The sequence below is a fragment of the Plectropomus leopardus genome, chromosome 21 (assembly GCF_026936395.1).
Source record: "Plectropomus leopardus strain MGB_pleo_1.0 chromosome 21, ASM2693639v1, whole genome shotgun sequence".
Classification (NCBI taxonomy): Eukaryota; Metazoa; Chordata; class Actinopteri; order Perciformes; family Serranidae; genus Plectropomus; species Plectropomus leopardus.
The window spans coordinates 17,074,778-17,091,090 of record NC_142196.1 but is presented as its reverse complement, the minus strand read 5'-3'; the positions used below and the strand labels follow the sequence as shown (position 1 = coordinate 17,091,090).

The 16,313-nt window shown below is 41.5% G+C and overlaps 1 long non-coding RNA gene across 3 annotated transcripts in view; it reads right to left on the bottom strand.

The window, feature by feature from the left end:
* The window catches only part of LOC121960389 (uncharacterized), a 74,077-nt gene that overhangs the window by 23,423 nt on the left and 34,341 nt on the right, over positions 1–16,313 (bottom strand). Inside the window, exons 3-5 of one of the 3 annotated variants that reach the window (XR_015775302.1) lie at positions 15,878–16,104; positions 4,029–4,093; positions 3,535–3,745 (exon numbers count right to left, since the gene is read on the bottom strand). This is a non-coding gene — a long non-coding RNA (uncharacterized LOC121960389). Of the gene's footprint in view, positions 1–3,534; positions 3,746–4,028; positions 4,094–15,286; positions 15,639–15,877; positions 16,105–16,313 lie in introns of those variants that run through there. The other 2 variants (XR_006106976.2, XR_015775303.1) reach the window with 2 other exon arrangements.

Sequence of the window (16,313 nt, the reverse complement as noted above, 5' to 3'; positions counted from 1 at the left end):
GTTGTCTTATTTTATTTGCCATGTTCGACATAAAGATTTAACAATAAGAACAAGCTGGCAGAACCGATTTGACAAAATGTTTGCACTGCAAAACAAGACCATTCTTGGCATTGTTACTCACACTATTCCAGGTTGCCCTTGTATTTAAATAGACTTTGTCTCTCTTAAGGGCTACAGAGAGACGGCTGACATGTTTGGGTGGTCCCATTCTGCCGCCATCTCTCCACATAATGTCTAACACTCATGCGACATTCCTCACAGGGGTTACTGAGGGGTCTGTCCTTTCTCATTGATGTTTGAGAAATTTTAAGAATTTTTATTGTGCTTTGTTGGATCTTCCTGCTCTTTGGACAATAGGGTGGCATGGAAGGAATGCGCAAATCATTAAAGGGTCAGTCCACCCAAATCGGGAGAAAACATATTTTCCCCATTTACCACTTCAATAAATGGTGGCAGGATTTTTACTTACTCAGCTTTCGAGATATCCTCTGGCGAGACCACGGACACCACCCTGACACAATAGATCTGAATGGATTTTGTGGAGCTCAAAGTGCTGACTACTGTTTCTCTGGTAGAAAAAATCTCCCAGATGAAAATCAAAATAGAAATGATCAAAATACTCCAGCTTAATCACAGCTTGCTTTGGAGAACTTTTCATGTCTGACCTCAAAAGACAGGAACTTCTGCACACAATAAATGTCCACTGATGTTTATAGAGTCTTCCTGACTTCTACTGATGTTTTATAGTTTTCATATTCTCACCAGAGCAGATGCAGTCGTTTGTCTGCCTGGCAAAAACGTGTGTGCTCAGCTTCTCATCTAATGCCAGTGACTGCAAACCCCTCAAGGATAACAAAATGCATTCTTCCAAAAATTAATATAGTTAGACCCCAGATTCCTAAAACCCCTTATGCTTCTAATATCAGATGGGAGCATTTTTTTTTCTTCGAAGACCGACTCTCACTGGCACTCCCGACCATCCTCCCTTTGTCTTTCTGCCTCCGCGGGCTTTTGGCGCTCAGTGCGAGGCGCGAGGGCAGGAGGAGCTCCACTTGGCACGAGGGGAGGATGATTCCCGAGCAGCCTGTCGACTTCACTCCCTAATGCTCTTTCTCCTGCCCCACTGACTGAGTTTTTAATAAATGATGAGATGTGGTATAAATAAACCACAAGGCAGTGCAACTGCCAAAAGGCAGAGAGAGATACTGTACCAAGGTAACGCACAAGAGGTGATAAATAAGTCAACAAGGACTCATTTGCACCACTTGGTTTCTATCACTGTCATTGTGGCACTACGATAGATTGGATTTGAAGGGTAGCAACTGTCTCATTGCACATGCATAAATTCCTTTTGGAAGAAAAACATCTGAGTTGTGCATCACTTCTGTGTGATTTCTAAGTATAACTCAAAGGGCAAGAGCTTGGCTTTTTGCTCATGTTTCTTTCACTACCCCTCCATTGACAGATTCAGCCATTTACTTTGGTTTTAATAGTATAAGTCATATTCTTACTAAGGGTGTCAAACGATGAAATGTTTTTGAATTTCAATTATTAATTGCAAGTAATCACATTATTATTGCATGTTTGCAATTCCATTATTTTGGATCTCAAAACAGTTTTGAGGTCCATATTAATGAGGTAATTCTTACATGATTGTCTTGTTTGGGAATCAAATGATCAAACTGCATGGGGCTAGCCTAATGTGGAAGTATCTGTAAAGGGGAGACTTTATTTAGCCCCCTTCCAGCAAAGCTGGCACAACATGGTACCAGTGGATTCCTGACGTCCTCCAGTTTCATATGATACCAATGTTATCACTCTAGCCTTAAAACTCAGCCTGCTACAGCCTCTTGACGGCAGGTATGTCAGCCAGGATCGCTGGTGATTAAGGCATAAACGCTGACAGCCCTAATTCTTACATATGGGACATTTTTATATCGGTGAATTTAAAAAGTATGTGATGCAACTTTAGACTGTAACAGCCTGTGAGATATTAACAGTTCAGGGTTTGCTCAATATAAAACATAACATTACCAATGCATTGCACAATTTCTTATCTTTGTATGCACTAACTCACACGGTATTTTCCTGCAATTGCCTGTTCCAAGGTTATACTATTCATGCTGTAAGTAAAACATGACTATTAATTAACTGCTGAGAATAGTATTACTATAAACACTGCTTTCTGTTATTTGTAAAGTGGAATGTTTGATAAAGGCAAGAATATTCACTGTAAACTTTAGTTGTGTTAATAAATAAATGCATTTAACACAAATTTAGGCTCTATCATAATGATACCTAATAAATATCTAGAAAGTATTTTGCTATTATCTCCAGTTTGAAAAAAAAGCACCTTATTTGATGTTGTACAAAGAGACAATATTCGGTAGACATTATGGCTTTGCAACATAATGCTTCAGTAAATCACACTCAACAGCATTTGTATGAAATAGAGTTAGACAAATAAACCTGAATTTGAACTATGACACATAGACCAACCACAGTCAGATTCATTGCCTTCAATGTAAATACAATCATACAATCGCTGACAAGCCCAGTTTAATCAACAACAGGTCACTGAATCATATGTCAAGATGTGAAGAATTCAAAACAGTGCTGACCTCTATCTTTACCCAAACATTGGGAAAACAGTGGGGTTTTGCAACTGTATATCAGCCTATATTTCAACTCTGTCACTGCCACTTTTGCTCCAGTTCTGGTCTGCAGATAAAGACAAACCTTGTCCTAGATTTTGCAAGAGCTCAAGCTGGCACAGAGCGAACTTTTAAACTAGGTGAATTTATACTTTGTTGACTCTTTTTTTCATGGGGCCATTTTGGCAATAGCTAAAAACACAAGAGTAGTATTACTGTGAGCGATGTGTATGTGCAGCATTTTAAATCATTAAGCGATTTTTCAACAGTGCAGACCAGGAAGACTCCAAAATAAACACAACCCCAATCAGTTTATGGCTAATGTGTTAGCAAACTATTTCCTCCTTCCCATGCAGCAGCCAGGGGGCCCTTAAATGGAGTTGGTTGTTTTGAAGTGTTTGTTTCATGGGAGACAGTACAGTCTGGGTCTGATTTGTTCTGTTCCACTATTTTCAAAATGTCCTCAAGTCTTACAATATTGTCACACATGGACTATTCAACATTGTCACTACAATTTTCTGGTGGCGCTGCTCTGTTTCATTCACAACTGTAAGCTCTCCAAAAACGTGCACAAATATGAATGCACAAACAAAAGGCTCTATCCATATCTGTATTCATATCTAACGTTGAACAGAAATGAGCTCTTAACCTCTAAATTGTATATTTTGCCCATCCCTGAGCGTTTTAATTGTTTGCAAAAATGGCACAAAATGTTGTCAGTTATTGTATAGGAAGTTCAGTTTTTACATTATTTTCTCTTGTTCACTGAAACAAATGTATTCTAGGTGGCCCCCTGAGACCAGGGGAAGCAACTGCTCTTATCACTTAATGCGCAGGACAGACACAAAGCAACATTTGCATCCCAGTGGAGTTTGTTAAGGTGTTTTTGCCACAGAATTAAAACAAATCCAGTATCCATTCATTCATATTTGTTGACCTGCTATTGAAAAGGACCAGCTCTTTAAGTGTCACATGAAAAAAAGTGTCCACAGAAAAACCATTAAGCTAAAATTTACCAGATTGGTCACTTTGATTGTAGAAAGGCAGACAAAGGCAAAGGCAGAGATGAATCAAGATGGAGTTTGGGAAGTCTGAAAGGTTGTAAATTACATGGCGTATCAGGATCCAGCTTTAGTCAATGGAGCTGGAATGATGAAAAGCATGATGAAAGGAAGGGGTGAAAAGCTGAAATGAGGTGGGGGGCCTGTTTAAAATGTCCTCCATTTCATCAAAGTGATTATTGGGGGTACTTAGCAGCTTTCATATTAAAATGATTAAGGTCTCTTTGAAAAACTAAGAGCTGGTGTGGCTGTAGTCAGTGGGAGGCCTGGAATAAAAGGTTCTTGTGGCAGGAGAAGAATGAGGCTTAAATACCTTGCAGAGGACGGACTATGTGGCACGTTTTGGTCTTCCTGTGCTGATCTGCCCATTTTCAGGTTCTGCAATAAGGAAAATAAAATGTTAAAAAAGGGGCAAACTAATATAAACGTTGGCATAAATGTTTCCTCTCTTCTCCTCCCTCCTATGTCCCTACCACAAGTATTATAAAGCTTGTCCTTCCAACAGATGGTCAACGCAAAGCAAACAGGTGAAGACTGGCCGTTCTGCTCTCTTGACATCCTCGGGGGCACACATAGCTCAAATAATCTCCTACTGGAACAGAGGAACCTGTTCTGCATCACACCAAGCTACAACCTCAAACAGCACATCATAAAAGATGATCCTGCGTCACCGCCGGACCTTTGAGGACAAACTGTGCATATTAGCAAACACAGCAGTCAGCGGCATTATAAATTGTTAGACTCACTTTGCAGTAAATGCAACAGAGGAGCAAATATTGATCAATTGATTAGCGTCTGAATGTGACTTTGCTCGGTTGAATGTTAATGGCAGTGAGCAGATGCCTGGAGAGGCGCTGGCTGCAAGGAAAAACAACAGCTCTCAGTTTTGTCTGGATTAAGGGCTTGTGTCACAAAATCACTGACTTGAGTGAACAGGAGAGGGGTCGTGACCTCTGCAGGGGCAGAGATTGCGACTGGACAACAGATTTTTTATTTGTAAGCCTTGCAAAAAGGTCAGCCTGTTCTGCAGAAATGCTGTTAAAAGATCACACTGTCTTAAAATGCAAATCAAATGAAGTGCTCGCTCCACAAAACATGACAAAGTGTTTCTTCTCACACTGGATTATAGAGACAACTAGAAACAGGCAATAGATTATTATTAAGATGTAGCCTGGTGGAAAGTGTAAGATTCAGGGTCAAGGTGTTGAGTTGGCGGACACAAAATCGCCAGTATTTCAACAGCATGAAGCCAATTGCCAACTCATGAAGGTGGTAGAAAGGCTAACGCCTCTGTCTTTTATTTAATTAAATTTGAGACTGCTCATTTATATCATGTATTGTGTACATATTGTAACTGCACAGTAATTTTTAATCTCCAGATTATTAAGTTTCATTTGAATTTTTTATACTCTATTTGATTTTGCACTGTTAAGGTTCAGTGTGTAAGATTTCGGGGGACTTGGTAGCATTAAGTGGTGAGGTTTGCACATTGCAAACAGCTGAAACTTCTCCCTTTTAGATTTTCTGCAATGTTCATTGTTCAGGAGGTTTTTATTGGGAGCCAAATTATCTGGAGAGGTCTCTTCCATTTCAAAACAAATGGACCAGGTGATAAAAACTGGTACAAAAGAATGAATAAAGCAGTTTGACATAAAAAACTAGTGTTTGTCCTGCACTGCGCGGCACATATGGCACCTGTTTGCTCACCTTTTTTCTCCAATAACTTAAGATCTAGACATTCAGTAGGTTTTCACCAAGAGCTGAATTGACCACAGAGGTCTCCTCCTCTTCAAAAGAAACTGACCCGGTGTAATAAACTGGTAAAATCACTAAATAAATCATTTTCAAGTTAAAAATCAGTGTTTCTCCAATGTTGCGTGACAAGTCAGACACGGGCTGTTCGCCCAGCACCTGCTAATCTGTTCTCACTTTTTTTCTCTTATAAGTAAAGATATGGCTGTTCAGGAGTTGAATTACCTGCAGAGGTCTCTTCGTCTCCCAAACAAATTAAATGAGTAAAAACACTGATTAAAGCACTTTCATGTTAAAAAACGATGGCTGACGCAAAAACACTAATGGCCCTCTCTCGAGTCAGTGTTTGGTTTGTCCATTCTGGGCTACTGTAGAAACATGACAGTGCAACACAACAATTCTTATTCTTGGGGGATTATAAACTAAATAAAATATACTCGCTAAATTATGCTCCATTTCTGCCAATATATCTCTGGATTTTTTAAAACCCTATTTGCATGTCTTTTTAAATCACCTTGTGTTTCTTTTTAGCTCGTCTTAATGCCTTTTTATGCTGAAGTAAAGCAATTTGAATTGCCTTGATCCTTGTGTACTTTCACTGCACAGAGCTTTCAATTAACTAAACCACAGCGTGCTCTATATGTGAAATTGTTATATAATCTAATTTGTGATGGGAAAAGCACTGTGTATGTTTTTGTTTACAGCATTTCTTCTGTATTTCACAGGCTGTTATGATTTGTCAAATACTGCACAACGCTATGTCAGAAAAAGGTCATTGGCAGGACTTAATTTAATTTCTATAGAAACCTGTGACTGTTACAGCTGACCAAAGTTCAAGGGGGCTGAATCCACCCACATTCCCTTCATATCTCACTTTATTATCTCTGTTACACTAAAATACACTTTTCCCGTTATTTTATTTTCATGCAGCACTGAAATTAAAATGTCTTGTGATAACACTGAACATTCCCATGAACCCAACACGCTCTGCAGCCACCCACATACACATATCTGGGGGATATGATGCTGCTGACAGGGAGGCTACAAATTTGCCACCCAGTCGCCAGATCACTGGGAGCTGGACTGTGGCTGCTGCAGCTCCGGGGGCAATACGCAGCGTGTCATAAAGTCTGGGAACCAGAGAGCTGTGTGTTGTCCTCACTTCACACACTCTCCCAGAGGAGACAGAAACAGTCAATCACTCCTAGCAACTAGGGCATCTTATCCTCGGCTCACCCTCTGTGGTTGGACGTCGCCTCATCTGGCTCAGCATCACAGGAGCAGAAACACTGGGAGGGGTCCTGTCCTCGAATCACACTGACTGAAAGGTAACACCGGGACAGAGAGAAAATATTGTCTCTACCTTTGATACTGCTGGGAGCTGCTGAACAGCTGCCTAAAGAAATCCCCTCATTCTGTTCATACAACAAATTATTTTGATTTTTGCCTCCAATTTTTTTGTATTTAAAGTTCCCATATTGCCTTCATTATCAGGTTCATACTTACATTTTATTTATATGCTTTATTGTAAATAAAAACATTCATTTTCTCATACTGTCTGCCTGACTATACCTGTAATCACCCTATGTCTAAAAACACCGCAGTGAAGAGGGTTGCAGGTGCTCGCTGACGGCCCAACATGGGCGGACAGTGAACTGTCAGCTTGGTGTGTCCCGAACTTAAGGCCCCTTCTGAAAAGGCCCAGCCCGCTGTGATTGGTCAGTGGTTCCAGGTCTTGCACATCTGCAGTCTCAGCAGTCGTTTTTACAAAGATATCACGGTAAAGGAATCGTTTCACTCCAGTTTGTGATTTTAGACAGCATGCTGGCATTGTGGAATCAAAAGAAGCATGACAGACATGACACTTAACTGGTGTTGGGAGGAAACAAGTTACATGTAACTAATTACAGTAATTAAATTACAAAATAAATGTAACTGTAATCAGTTACAGTTACTGAGGAAAAAAAGGTTATTACATTACAGTTATTAATCAAAATGTTGGTGATTACAAAGGGGTTACATACGAAAAAAGCCACTAAAAAGTTCAGATGTTGAATAAAACATTCATTCTGTTGATTTACATCTTTTTGCACATTTTTGCAAATGCTTTCTTTTGGCATATTTTTGGACAATGTGGATTAGCAAAGCCGTTGAGACAGATTTGTGGGTAACATTTATGCAATTATGTTTTTAGATCTTTTTCGACGTTAATGTCAGAAAAGTAATCAAATGTAATAAGTAAAAAGTGAAAGTAATTTAAATTACAATTTTAACAGAGTCACGATAAATCTATAACCTATTACTTTTCAAAAGTATCCTTCCAAACACTGTGTTTAACATCGGCCTCAGGTTTGACATAGAATAAATGCCTTGGTGGGGCTTTTTGAAAAATAACAATGTCATAATCTGGCAATAACAATCATTTACCTTCTTTGTTATATATGACAGCTGATCTCATCCTCTGCTCAGAGGGTAAGATGCTTCCTCACCTCACTGTCTCCCCAATTTGTGGACATTTACAAAAAGCTGCTTTTAAATCTCCTATTGTGTCACAAGTGTAATACCTCACCAAATGTCACACCCATCCTGCCATGGCTCTGTCCTGCAAGCTGTGCTTTTTATAGTGTTTCAGCACTGTTAATATCCCCAGTATCAGCTTAGCGAGACAACTCTATTTCACCATCGTATCTTACAGAATGGAAAAAAAGCATAACGGTGTGATATTCCCGCCTTGAACAGGCAGTGTAAAAGGGGCTAGTCTCTTTGCAGCCAGGAAATGACTGTGATGGTACTGTAGCAACAGATTTACCTTAATATAGTCATATAGTCATACATCACAACTTCTTGGAAGTCCTTACAGCTCATTTCTAGAAACAGTTTCTGAATACGAACTGTGTGCATCTCTCTGCAGGATGAGCATTTTGATACTTTCACAGTATTCATACAGCGTCTACACCTGCTATTTAATTACAAAAAGGACATCGAAGTTAATTTTTTAAAATATGGGACCTTTAATAATAATAGTGTTAAAACAAAACCAGCCACTGTTGCTGCTGTTTGGCTCTGCTTTCCAAAGACTTGATGACAAGACAACTTAATCCTTAATTTAACCCTATAACCCCTTTCATCATAATGTGACCCACGCTACACTGCTCATCAATAAATCAGACTTTCGCTTCAGAACTTTGACGCGTCTGAGACAGACATGAATTTCCAACTAAAATGGAACCATTTGTGCCTCCACCAGAAATCAATTCATTTTCAGCTTTCAGTGGCAAAAAAGCAGAAGAAGAAATGAGAAAAAAGTCTCTTAACATCTCATCTCTGCTGCTTTTCCACAGAGAGCCCCGGCATTGTCTAGAGACGGTGCAGAGATCTTCTACCGAGGCTTATTAATTCACTACTCTCATCTCCCCGAGCTGGCTATCATTACAGCCCTATATATAGAGTCGCGCAGGGAATAGTGAGGGATGCACACACACATTAACATTAATGACTTTAGGCTCTGCTCATGAGCCGTGTGTGCTCGCAGACACACTTGCACATGCAACTGTGAAAAAAAAATGAACCAACTGTGCTCGCACCCCATGAAATAAACACTCCTTTGTTTACAAACAAAAGCAAGACTGGTTTCCTTTTCGCAGCCATATCTCAGCATCAAGTTGATGTTGCATCTCGGATTTCACTACTGAATGTGAGTCAGGTTTGGCCGCGGGGCGAGAGCGGCGTCTAATCCGGGATCTTCGGTAGGTTGGTCGAGTGCAAGCTCCTACTGAGTCTGCTAATGAACAATCATCAGTGCCTCCCCCGGTGGCTGTTGTAAAGGACCAGTGCACGGCTGCATTGTGAAAGCAGGATTACATTGTATTGGCCCTTCCTCAGTAATTCTATCCTGATCTCAGCAGGAGTCTACACAGCCCATTACATTTTCCACATTGTGTTAATCAGGATCTAATGTCCAATATTGCAACCACACGCTCTGGGTTTTGTGCACAGGTCTGAGCACATCTTGTCGAACAGAATCCTGCAGGATGCATTTTGAAGGAGAGAGCCAGTGCTGAGGCGACTTTAAGTCCTTCCTCCCCTGCAGCACCCCCAGCTGCCCCTCCTCAGGCCCCATCCTGTGTGGCTCAGTAGTGGGGTAGCAGATGGCGCTTAGGAGTTGGGGGGGGGGGCATGCACACATATTCCTGTCCCCTCTGCATGAGCCTTGGGGGTGTTTGCAGCACGGCAGGGGCGATCCAGTGGGCTTGCACCCAGCAGCAGCAGAATGTGACCCCACTCTCTCTCTTGCACTGCCCTCAGGCCTGAACACGGTCAGCCGCGCATGAACCAAAGACAAGGCCAATGCCATTCTCCTCCGCAAATGCACGCCCCTCTCCCTGCACACACACACAGGCTGCAACAACAAGTCGATTCGCAGCTATTTCCCCCCATCGAGGATCCATTAAGTGTCTCGTGCACGCATGTTGTTTGCACGTTACATTAACTGACAGCAGGATGAATGATTTATTCGGGGGGCTTTTCAATTGTCAGAGATGGATGGCATCAATAGGGGTTTTGTCCTTGCTGATGAATCAGGCGATTTGCTACTTTGAACAAATCTATCGTCATGCTGTTGTAAAAGCATCCTCAGAAAGGACTCCGGGGACCTCCTCTGTTTCGAAACCGAAGCGAAAAAATGAAGGAGAAACAGGTGAGAAGAGGGAAATTGTTAAGCAGGAGAAGGCGAGGAGAAGCATATTGCAGTGTATATACCCTAAGCCCTGCGCTGCTCCCCTTCAGTCTCTTTGATATCTTTATGCAAATATGAGCTGGCTGATTTGGGAGTATGGAGAGGATTAATAGCTCTCTCTGTGGACTTGGTGTAACACAGTAGCAGAAGATTGTGGGTCAGGGCACAGAGACCCCTGGGCACAGCGGGCATCAGCTGCCATTCTTCAGGTATGACGGCAAGAGGAAAGCTGGGAATAGTCTAACACCTGGATACAAACCACTCAATATTTTATGTTTAACAATCCAGATTCATTTATTCATTAATAATTTATATATCCTCTTATCTTATGGTCTCAGAGATATCCGTGCGGCATATGTGTCCCCGTCTGGAATTAGCTGATTAATTAGCCTGGAAGCATTATATGCATTTGAATAAGCACCCATTTAGATTATTTAGCCATGGGAATACTAAAATAACACACAATGGTAAACAATTAATGAGGAGATAAAGCACCAATTAATCAAAATGAATGAAGGAGGATGGAAACGGCACATCACTTCAGGAGTAATATGATTTAAGCATGCAGGTTTTGATTGAATCTGCATTATTCTACAGTGAGCCCGCCGCACATTAAACAGTGATATTGCAGTGGGGGAACGAGTGCTGTGAAATAGGCACAATAGGCTGAGCTTGTGTTTTCCTGGAGGCATACTGCATGCTCTCGTGTCAGCCTCGCTCACTGCTGGCAATGACCAAATCCATCATGACATGTGGACAACAAAGAGCTACAAGAATGCCTGCCTTTAGTGTGCACACACGCACGCACACACACAAACACCACACTGCGTCTTAGAAGGCAGCGCACAGTGCACTATCTCCCCAGAACACAAGCCTATCCCCATGCACAGGGAGCATTACATGTCACAGAACACAGTGAAATCTTTAAGCACCGTATCCAAACGAAAAAACGTCAAATAGCTCCACTCGACATGAAATACAGTAGAGCGGTTGATGGTGCCAGAGCGGAACTAGTCGGAGCAGGGAATTTTCCAGATAAAGCTTTCTGGTAGGAAATTGGGAGAGTCCAGTCATCAGTATGTTCCAGGCAATTCTTTAAATTAGCACGAGATTAGGGAGTGCATGGTGATTAAGCTCATTTGAAGTATTGAGAATCCGTCTGGGCATTGGCAAGAGCCACACTTTAATTAATCTGGTAATGGATGAGAAAAATAAGCACTCTTACGCACATATCAGCATTTTGCTGAACAGGAGGAAGTAGGGGAGATGGAGGGAGGGGGGTGGTGTGTGTGCATGTGTGCGTGTGTGCGTGTGTGTGTGTGCAGAGGGGGGGGGGCTTTCTAAAGGCAGACAGAGAGTGAAATGGAGCACGTTGCCTACAGTGGAATTAGCACTGAGTGTAGCCTGATGAATGCACCATTGTATCTATGTAATAGTGGAAAAAAGGAGATTGTATGATTTTTTTTTTTTTTTTATCGCGCCCTCGTCCGGAAGTTTTCCCCAGAAACAAGAGATGTGAGAGGATTTCAGATCATGCAAAGAAGTGCTGCCGCAACACTTTAAAAGGTCATTGTGTAGGATTTATTGGCAGAAATGGAATATAACAAAAGTAAGTTTTCTTTAGTGCATAAACTCCTGAAAATAAGAATCAATCAGTTTTTACTTTAGCATGAGACACGTATATATACAAAGGGAGCTGGTCCTCATCTACAGAGACTGCCATGTTGCATGGCCATGCTCCTACAATAGCTCAGAGTGGACAAACCAAACACTGACCCAAGATATGACCATTTGTGTTTTTACATTTGCCACCATACTTAATAGCCCGTCTCCAATATGCCAAACAGCATTAGAGACACACTGATTGTCAGTGTTTTTACCATTTGTTTCAGAGGGAAAGACACCTCTGTGGATAATTCAGCTCAGGAGGTTACCGCTGAAAAACCTCCAGAATCTCGTCAGGATTTCAAGCACAGATTAGCAGGTACCAGGGTTGCAGACTGTCTTTGACCGCTAAACATAGTTGGAGAAACACTAATTTGTAATGTGTAACTGTGTTTTTGAGTGTTTCTACCAGTTTTAATAACCTGGTATATTTATTCTGAAGTGAAAGCGACCTCTGCAGATAATTTGGCTCCAGTTAAAAACCTCCCAACAATGAACACTGAAGGAATTCTAACTGCGAGAAGTTTCAGCTGGTTGCAATCTGCAGTCCTCACTGCTAAATCTCACACATTGGACCTTTAACAGTGAGAACTGTACAGTGTGTGAGACAGCAGTAAGGGTACAGCTCTTTTCTTTCTTAGTTCTGTTAACTCTGAATGACCTGAGTCAGTCACACACTGTGTCTGACCCACATTGACAGACACGGACACAATTGCTCATTTAACCTTGTTCCACCAGTTTGACGCAATGACATTTGGTGACAAATGTCTGTACTCGCTAGTTGAGTCATGTTTTTTACAGGGCTTAACAAAATAGCTGTGTGTGTGTGTATAAGTATGCACCGCAGCCGACAGCGACAAAAGTAACATTTAGTCACGCAGTCCCTGAACCAAGCTGGTGCTCGATAAATAATTGAACCCTGGGAAAAGAGCCCTGGATGAGGTTTAAGAGCGACTGGGTTACACAGGAGCTGCTGCTTTCTTGCTTGGTGGTCGGGAGTCCGCCAGCAGGAAGGCTCCTCATCCAGGACTGTCCCAGGAGTGGACTTCTTCGCCTAATTAGGCTTACGCCCCTTTAACATTTAATAACGGCCGGCTGGATCTTTAGCTGAATACTTAATCCAAGTCGATACTGAGGGATTTCACAAAGATTATCGGGATTATAAGACAAAAGACTGTCCCTTCCAGTTTGAAATTACCCCCAATATTTTACAAACTTACTATCTGAATGATTAATTTCGTTTTACAACTCCAGCGAATGCACAAAAAAACATAAATTACATTCTTTTTTTTCCTTTGTTATGCTACAGGGGCTGATTTTTCTCAGTCATCAGCTAAAGAACAGATGCATGCACTGCGTCATGCAGCGGGACGAATCTGTGCCAATGCCTGTCACTCTACTACACCGAGCCGTGGATGGTATAATAAGCAGTAAATGAGAGATCTTCTAAAAGCCTCTACTAAAAAGCCTAATCACATATGGGGAGGTCAGTGGACCATCTGCTGACGGATTGTTATCTTGGACAGCTCTCCCCATACCTGAACAACTGCACACTGAAGGCATTCCCCGGCTGCAATAATTCAAAATAAAACCACTCAAAAAACAGAGAAATTAGGAAGCGCATGAAGAGGAAATGCTTGTCACGGTTTCAAAGCACACAAATATAAACCTCAAAGGACCAATAGACATAAATGAATATCTTTGTTTTAAATCTGGAATATCTAAAAAAAAAAAAAAATCAGCCGCTCGCAGCCCTCGAAGGTGTCCCTACTTGTGTGGGCAGGATTTTTAATACAGGGTGTCACTTCTCAGCTCAGTATACATTAAGACATGTCGCTGTCTATTTACCACCTCTGACATCCCCCACCGGACATGCAGCTCTTGTCGGCTTTGCTCTGAACCAACTTCACGGCATGAAAAACAGATAATGCTAGCATGGCCTACTTATTTTCCCCTGCCTTTCCCAGTGTGTGTAATAAGTAGCGATGGCATGTCCTCTTAAGGGAATGTAACAAATGTGAGGAGACCCTTTGGAGGAAGGGTCAGTGTGAGGGGGGAGACGAGGACATGGATCTCATCAGAGAAGTTAAGAATCCTGCTCAGTGATAAAAAGATGTTGGTGTTGTGTCAGTATGTTTGCTATACTGTTTATACCAAGTTTTTACCAAGCCTTAGTTGCATTAGGCTATTGTAGGCAATACTGCAAATTAATAATCAAGTCTGCATTATGGCAATGTTTGGATTTGTTTATGTGTATGATCGTGGGTACATTACGTATGAACACTTTCCAAATAATCACCAGGCACTTTGAAAAATATTCTTTCAAACTTTTTCCTTTTTTTTGCCATAATTTATTTATGCTCATAAGAGAAACTCTAACATGTCCCGATTTCCCTCCAAGGATTTTATTAAATGTTACTGACTGATTCTAAACCAAGTACAAAAATTTAATTTTAAAATGAGAACTGAGGCTGTACCGCGCTGAGTAATAACATTGGTAAGGAATCCTGTGTTACCAACCATGTTTTGCCAGCATCTCAGGAAGGTGGCTGAATAAAGCCCCAAAGTAAAGGCCAAATTGTGGTGATGGAAAAACAGCACGACCTCAGATATCTGAAAGAAAATGGGTTCTGCAGGTACACAGACATTCCCACTTTATGTTAATCCCATGTAATTTTTGCTGTCATTTGATTCTTAATCAAGACAATCTGGTAAGAACTTCCACAGCTTGTCAATATGGGCTTCATACTTGGAATTTAAAACATACAGTTAAAAAAATGCAATTAAATATTGAAATTCTGCCATTAACCGCTATTTAAAAAATTAAACATTTGACAGCCCAAGCTATTCTATCTATCTATCTATCTATCTATCTATCTATCTATCTATCTATCTATCTATCTATCTATCTATCTATCTATCTATCTATATAGATAAATATATATAGATAGTGAAAAGGAGTGGTCATTATTAAAGCTGTCTGTAAGCTGGTACAATAGAAAGTAAGTCTGAGCTACTTTTTGGGTCAGTAAATGACCTGTGTTAAGTCAATCAAATGGCTCCGGATAGGAGCGCCTCTCTCAACACACAGGATTAGGTCTAGTGACCCACACTGCCTGAGCCACTTGCGTAAACACAACATAACAGTCCTGTTGTGTAAAACACGTACACATCCTGTAACCTAGCTGCTGCGAATGACGTTTCTGTTCTGGTGAGCATTTGAGCATGTCTCCTTCATACCATACGACCCTGAATTATAAGTAGGATTTTGATCTTGCTAAGAAGATGCATGTCTTAACAGTTCCAGCTCTGGAAGCCGTCCCTCTCCCTGCTGGGACCGAGGCATCTTAATTCAGGATGTGGATCTCAGTCAGCAGGTGAATGCTGGTCTAATCAGCCAGCCATATGTCCTCGTATCCCCTGGCTGATTAAGGTTTCCTCTCTCCCCCTCACTGATTGCTGTATGGTTTGATAAATCATATCCCCCAGTGAAAAATGCTAATGATATGGTAATGCAGGTTCCAAACTGCTGTCCGGCCAGATAAAGGTTTCCGGCTAGTCTGACCCTCGTGCCAAATCCCTGCCCACGTTGGAGACAAGAAAACGGAAGTTGCTGTCAAATCTGAGTAAACCCAATCTCTCTTTTATTTTTAACAAATCTGTTGCCCTTGTCCTCCCACGTGGCCCATCTGTGAGGCCGGGTTAGTCACAGGAACTCAATGCGGCTCCCGCAATCCCCCTCAATCTCTTTGTGGGTCACAGAAGCACTTGCTAGACGAGAGCAAGAGATGCAGTTACCAGATCTCGGTCAAATCACAGACACATTAAAAACAGTAGCCTCGCACCGCCCCTCTCTCTCTCTCTCTCTCTCTCTCTCTCTCACACACACACACACACACACACACACACACACACACACACAAAGCCTGTTTTAGAATTGGTGTCCTGTGTTACAAATCTATCCTCCCTGCTGTGGAACCAGGCATTGAATTTAGGTCATGACCGTTTACCTTGTTATCATGTGATGTTATACCGCAGCAAGCGAATAAACTGCAGCGGCGCCTTAATGCAGCTAAAGCCGCAGTGAAACCAGCCACCGTGCAGGAAGAGTTCATCCCATTTCAGCAGCTGATGAACATCTGTTCGGCATTAGTGGTTACTGCTTTGTGGTCCGTGGTCCCTTGGGCACAGTGCAGGGCTCAGTTGATAATGTTGAATCCTCAGGTGCGGCGTGCTTCTGTTCAGAGGTAAAAAAATAACAAATTTACTGGTTGACTCAAATGCAGTTCAAAAACAATGACTGAAACCTGTCACAGGCATTAAACATGAACGTAGAGATTTAGTATTTGTGTTGTCAAGTTTTCAGACAAGCAACAAAAAACTTTGTAGCAAGTACAAAGCTGCTATATGATTGAAGTGTTTCAAGTTTCACCAAAATAAAATGTA